The sequence below is a fragment of the Sus scrofa genome, chromosome 8 (genome assembly GCF_054392235.1).
Source record: "Sus scrofa isolate SSC_HxYL_T2T_F1_AM1 chromosome 8, Sscrofa_HxYL_maternal_Yorkshire_Landrace_v2.0, whole genome shotgun sequence".
In the NCBI taxonomy this organism is placed as follows: Eukaryota; Metazoa; Chordata; class Mammalia; order Artiodactyla; family Suidae; genus Sus; species Sus scrofa.
The window spans coordinates 109,646,933-109,652,861 of NC_139390.1; the positions used below are offsets into that span (position 1 = coordinate 109,646,933).

Here is a 5,929-nt window from a genome sequence, read left to right on the forward strand (position 1 = left end):
GAAAAGCTAGAGTGAGGACATTATATAAATATTAACAATAGTTAGATGTGGGGCTTTGAGGGGCTAAACAACCTTGGAAGAGGTTAAGACAAGACAAAAGTGAATCTAAGTCCAAAACATCTGATAAACAGAGAGCTATTATTTCAAGCAGGGATGCCCACAGCACTTTCTAAAGTAGAAAAATTGGAGTAATTAAACATATTGAGGTTGCATCACTGAAGATCTAAGGGAGTTTCTGCCATGGAGCAGAGGGTTAAGAATCCAACTGCAGAAGCTTGGGTCCCTGCAGAGGTGCCAGTTTGATCCCAGGCCCAGCACAGTGGGGGCATAATAGAGTGCAAGGGGTTAAAGGATCTACCCATTGCTGCAGCTACAGCATAGTTTGCAGCTGCCTCTTGGATGCAATCTCTGACCTGGGAATTTCCATATGCTGTGGGTGTGGCCATTGGAGGGGGAAAAAAAAAGATCTGAAACAAACTTTGGCTCATGAATCCAATGAAAATAATTAAAAATAAAGCCAGTTTTTTGGGGTAGTTTTTAAATTATTTTAGTCATTCACTATTTATCTCTAGTTTTCTTAGAACAAGTGTTAGGATCCTTTGATTGCAACTAAATTTCTTACATGGACCAAAATGGTTCTTTCTTAATATAGGCAATACTTGGATCTTTTTCAGATTTTACATTAGAGCTAATTGTCATATGGAATATTACTGAGCTAGGAAATACTTACCCTTTCAAAAAATGTGTTGTGGTATGACTAAGTATTTTTGAATGAATGAATAGAGCCTTTTTTATTAGATGTTTTCTTTAAAATGTGTTAAAACGCTTCAAAGCTAGTGAAATTAACAAGTTCTTTTTAGTTGAATTTTTCTATATTATAGGCTTTTAATGTATTCCTTTTGAAAGTTCCACAGCTACTATATAATCATAAGCATAAGAAACATTTTACTTACCCTACAATCATTTTAAATTTCATGGGCCAAATTCTCCCTTCAGATGTACTTTTTATAACTCCTACTGAAGTGAGTGGAAATTTAGTTAGACTATTTGAGGGCAAAATTTGGAATCACATTTGCAAGATACTGACTTTTCCTGATTCATGTTTTATTGAGAAATTGGACCTTTAAATTGGCTAGGATTATCTGTAATAAAGTATTTGAACTTGATGCCATTTAGACATATTGGGAAAAGAAGAAAAATAATGTTTTACTGCAGGTTGCTACTTTTCAGGTTTTGACTTTCATTTTCCATGAAAAAATATAAAACTGGAGAATTAAACACCTCCCCATCTTCCCCTACTGAGCTTGAAAGTTAAAAAGCATTTCAATTGCATGAGTAAAATATTTTTTATAGCATATAATAACACTGGAGCTCCAGGAGACTGGCAGGCAAAAGGAAAGGAAATAGAGGGTGGAAAAGAGGAATGTATATGAAATATTGAACCCAGGAATCCAAAATAAATGAACCAAATAGTTTTAAGATTAACTCATATTATTTCATCTCTATATTCTCATTGTGTGAAAACAATTACAAAGATTTCAATTAGTTCTATTTGGTGTTGACTTTAATTATCTTTTCTAAATATTATAATAACAGCAATCCCAGAAAAAATTCAGTCCTATGTGAACGGAATTCTGCAAGGTATTTTGCTCATTGTGTGTTGCCTACTCTGGGCATCAGACTTTTGACGGCAGAGCATAGGTAAAAGTCATTCCCAATTGCATTGATATTTATTTATACATAGGGCCGCACCCATGGCACATGGAAGTTCCCAGGCTAGGGGTCATATCAGAGCTACAGCTGCCAGCCTACAGCACAGCCACAGCAATGCCAGATGCGAGCCACATCTGCGACCTCCCTCACAGCTCACAGCCATGGGGATCCTTAACCCACTGAGTGAGGCCAGGGATCAAACCCAAGTCCTCATACCCATGAGTTGGGTTTGTCACAGCTGAACCACAATGGGAATTCCTGCGTCAACAGTTAATTGCTTTTGGAGGAACTTTAGTACCTAATGAAAGATTTATTTAAGGTAATACGGCTTATCCTCTCAGAACAATCTGCATTTTATTCCTCACACCAATGCATCATGTATTGTGTGTACTGTTTACTACATATGCTAGATGTGTTGTGTTCTGGTATTTGTCCCATGTCTTCCCATTTCCTAACATGTTGTGTAAAGCATCAGTTTGGCCTTTGTGAATCCTCTCCCCTGACTCTCATGTTTAATATGTTCCTCGCATTTGCTCTTTTAAGTTAAAATGTCCTATCAACTTCTACCTTTAGGAACTTGTGCACTTGCTCAAACACAACGTATTAACACTGAGTTTTATCAATTGATGCTTAGAATAGGCTTTCTTCTTTCCTTTAGGCCCTGTAGGATGTTTGCTGTCTCCCTGCAAGATAGTGTTACTGCTCCATTTTTGTGTTCCCTTTCTACTGGTAAAATAAAGTCTATAGTGACAAATGCTATTGAAGCCTCCTTGTCAGGAAGACTTTATTTCCCCAGAGAGTCACTCTACCTCCAGCTGGGCAGAAACAAGGACTACATGGGACATTTGTCCCTTGTAGCACATTAAATAGACCCCTTGACTCCTATTCTCCTCATTCCCCCCCAAAAAAAAGTAGTGTCCCCTTACAGTAATATTTTTATGCACTCTTGAATTTGCAAAGTCTGATAGACCTGTATTAGCTATTCTTTGTGTTCGGCACATAGTTGGGAATTCTAAACGTACTTGTTGAAGGAATATATGATGGTCTTACAGATTTATTTTTTTAAATGGATACCAGATGATTTGAGTTAAAAACTGAAAAACGTATGAAATTATAAATCAATTGGGAGTATAATCAAGAATTTCAAACTGAGAGAATATGTTTAACACAGTTTGCCGACTGGTGGGTTTATTTATTCCTCCTTTGAGAGACATATGTGATCGATGAGTCCAGAGAAGAAAAAAGGTTCTGACCAGCTCCCATAGGCAGTTTTTAGGATCCGGCTTGTTTTGGTGGAAGCAGCATTGTCTTATAGCCAGCATTATATGGATATTAAAGATATTGTTCTTGTCCTGGAAAGATAATTGGGGGCTGCCGTGTGCCACAGTGCAAGTTAATAGACTCATTTCTGTGTAATTATAGCAAAACCCAGATGGCTTGGTGAGAAATGTTGAAGTATAGTTATGAAACTTAGTCTTGATCCATGGTAATAATAATAATACTAACTTCCATTTATTTTGAAACTATTTTGTGCCTGGGGCTCTGCAGAAGAGGCATTATCATTCTCATTGCACAGACAAGGAAATAGAGTTTTAGAGTGGTTGTTAACCTTTCCTATGGTCTCATGTTAATACTTCTCAGATCTGTGATTCAAACTCCATATTCCGTGATTCCAAAATTCTTGCTGTTTCCATGACTCCCCACCACCGCAACAGAGACTGGGAAGCTCTCCTAATAGAAAGGAGTTTCCCATGGTAGGAGCAATGGGGGGACACTCTTCTGGCAGTTATGTCTGGAGGAAGAGGTTTCCAGAAGCTATTTTTGTGGGTTGCCTGTATAATTTAGCACAGACTCTGGCACAGTCTATGTGATTTTTTAAAAAGTCTTTTTGCTTCCTTCTAGTCCAAGGTTTTTTATAGCAAAATTTTGCAGAAACATTTAGAAATGATGACTTGAGGAATCAGTGTGATGCCAATTTTTTCTTCACAGCTGCATAGTGGCCTTTTATAAAGAAAGACTTAAAATAACTGAATTTCTCAGGCAAAGAGAACAACAGTGCAAAGGCTGGCTAGATTATAATTCATGGAGGAAACATTTGACCCAATGGTTAAGAGAATCTGTTATTTTTGCCGTATTTGATTATTTGAAATTTTTTGGTATCTTTTCTCCAGAGAATGCACCTGTCACACAGCCAGAAGGCTTCAGGTTTGGTTTTCCATATTTTAACAAGTTTCCTATAACAAAGAATTTAAGTTACCTCAGGGCAAGCAGTATTAGTAACTTTCAGAATAATATATTGTTTCTTATTTCAGTCAGGTTATTTGATTTAAAGATTATACTTCACAAGTTAGGTTTGGATATAAAAGCTTAAGATTGATAGACCTATTTCAGCAACAGAATATTTTGTTGTATTAGCAATAAGTGACAGTCATATACTACTGCCTAGTTACAAAGACTTTAAAACAACGTAAACCAGGGAGTTTGTGGCGCAGCAGTTTAAGGGTCTGCCCTTATCACTGCAGCGGCTGTGGCATGGGTTCAGTACCTTGCCTGGGAACTTCCAAGTGCCACAGGCACAGCCAAAAAATCCCCAAAGTAAACCAATGTTAAGGAATATTATTTTCTTTAGGAGGCCAAGTAAAATATATTTTTCATTCATATGTAAAATATGTTAATATTATACTTGGTTGCAATTGGAAACAACTGAGGAAATTCTAAAATTAATGATCTTAGAGTTCCTGTTGTGGTGCAGTGGAAATGAATCTGACTAGGAACCATGAGGTTGAGGGTTCAATCCCTCGCCTCGCTCATTGGGTTTAGGGTCTGGTGTTGCCGTGAGCTGTGGTGTATGTCACAGATGTGGCTTGGATCCTGTGTTGCTGTGACTGGACTGGTGTAGGCCAGCAGCTGTAGCTCTGATTCAACCCCTAGCCTGGGAACCTCCACATGCTGAGGATTCAGCCCTAAAAAGCAAAAAAAAAAAAAAAAAAAAAAAAAAAAAAGATTTTCAAACAGTATTAATTTGCTATGATTGCATATTCAGCATAACAGGATGGAGTTAGAAGCTTACCTTTCTGATGATGAGATACTGTGTGAAATTTCAATGTGCCAAATGTAAGAAGAAAGAACAGTTGGCAGCAAGGTCTTCTTGTGGAGACCCCAATTCAGTAGGGAATCACATCATCCATTGTGTATGAGCCCCTTTTTATTGCCAGGTCACGAAGACATCTGCACTCAATTGTGATGTTCATTTGAAATAACACTTTCTCTGGAAAGTTTTTTTATTGCCTCTGTGCTAAATAATTAGTAAGACATAATAATAATAATAATTACTATCTTCATAGTATCAGAAACTTTATAGAAACTGATCGCTTAAACTATGTTCCTCCTTACTCATTTTGAATGGTATATTAAGAAAGTGCTTCCCCATTTTCTTCTTTTTCCAGCCACATCCACAGCATATGGAAGTTCCCTGGGCCAGGGATTGAATCCAAGCCGCAGCTGCAACGTATGCCACAGCTGCAGCAATGCTGGATCCTTAACCCAGGATCAGCCTGGGGCCAGGGATAAAACTGTCATCTCCACACAAACAAGCCGGGTCATTAACACACTACGCCACAGCGGGAACTCCACCCCATTTAAAAATAATAGTTCAGTAACCACTTTATTTTAGTAAGGGAAAGGAAAACCAGTAGAACAAATTGAGTGGTGCTGACAAACATAAGAGCATTGGTATTGCTTTTTGGTTAATTAATAATTCTCTTAAATATTATCATTTTTGTGGATTAAAAATTTGTGGATGAGCTAGGCTCTGGTTATAAATAGGCGGAGCCTCAAAATATCTGCCAGGTTCAGAGAAACTTTATATAAAAGGGGAGTCTTACAGTCCTTCCTGCAGAGGACATATTCTTGGAGAATCACATGGTTCTGTCTTCTTTTAGACTCAGTCCCTTCGATCAAACTGGAGCATCTGACCATAGGGCAACTATTTAATTGACCTTGGCCAATCATATTTTCTGTGGAGTTCTAGAGGAGGAGCTGGAGAAGGACTGAATGGGGACCCGGAAAAGAGAGAGAGAGAAAGAGAGGGTGAGGGAGAGAGAGAATGAGAGAGAGGTGGAGAGTTTTGAGTTCTGCTTGTCCTGGAGGTGCTGCTAAGCCTCATGGGAAGTCTATGTGGAGAGTGAATCAGACCTGAGTCAGCTGGAGATAGAAT

At 38.1% G+C, this 5,929-nt stretch overlaps 1 long non-coding RNA gene across 1 annotated transcript; it reads right to left on the minus strand.

Moving 5' to 3' along the window:
* Positions 1 to 1,501: 1,501 nt before the first annotated feature.
* Positions 1,502 to 5,929, minus strand: LOC110262018 (uncharacterized). The gene is made up of 3 exons (XR_002346502.2): positions 5,598 to 5,929; positions 4,784 to 5,008; positions 1,502 to 3,947 (listed from the first exon to the last, which is right to left on the minus strand). It is a non-coding gene; the product is annotated as an uncharacterized LOC110262018 (long non-coding RNA).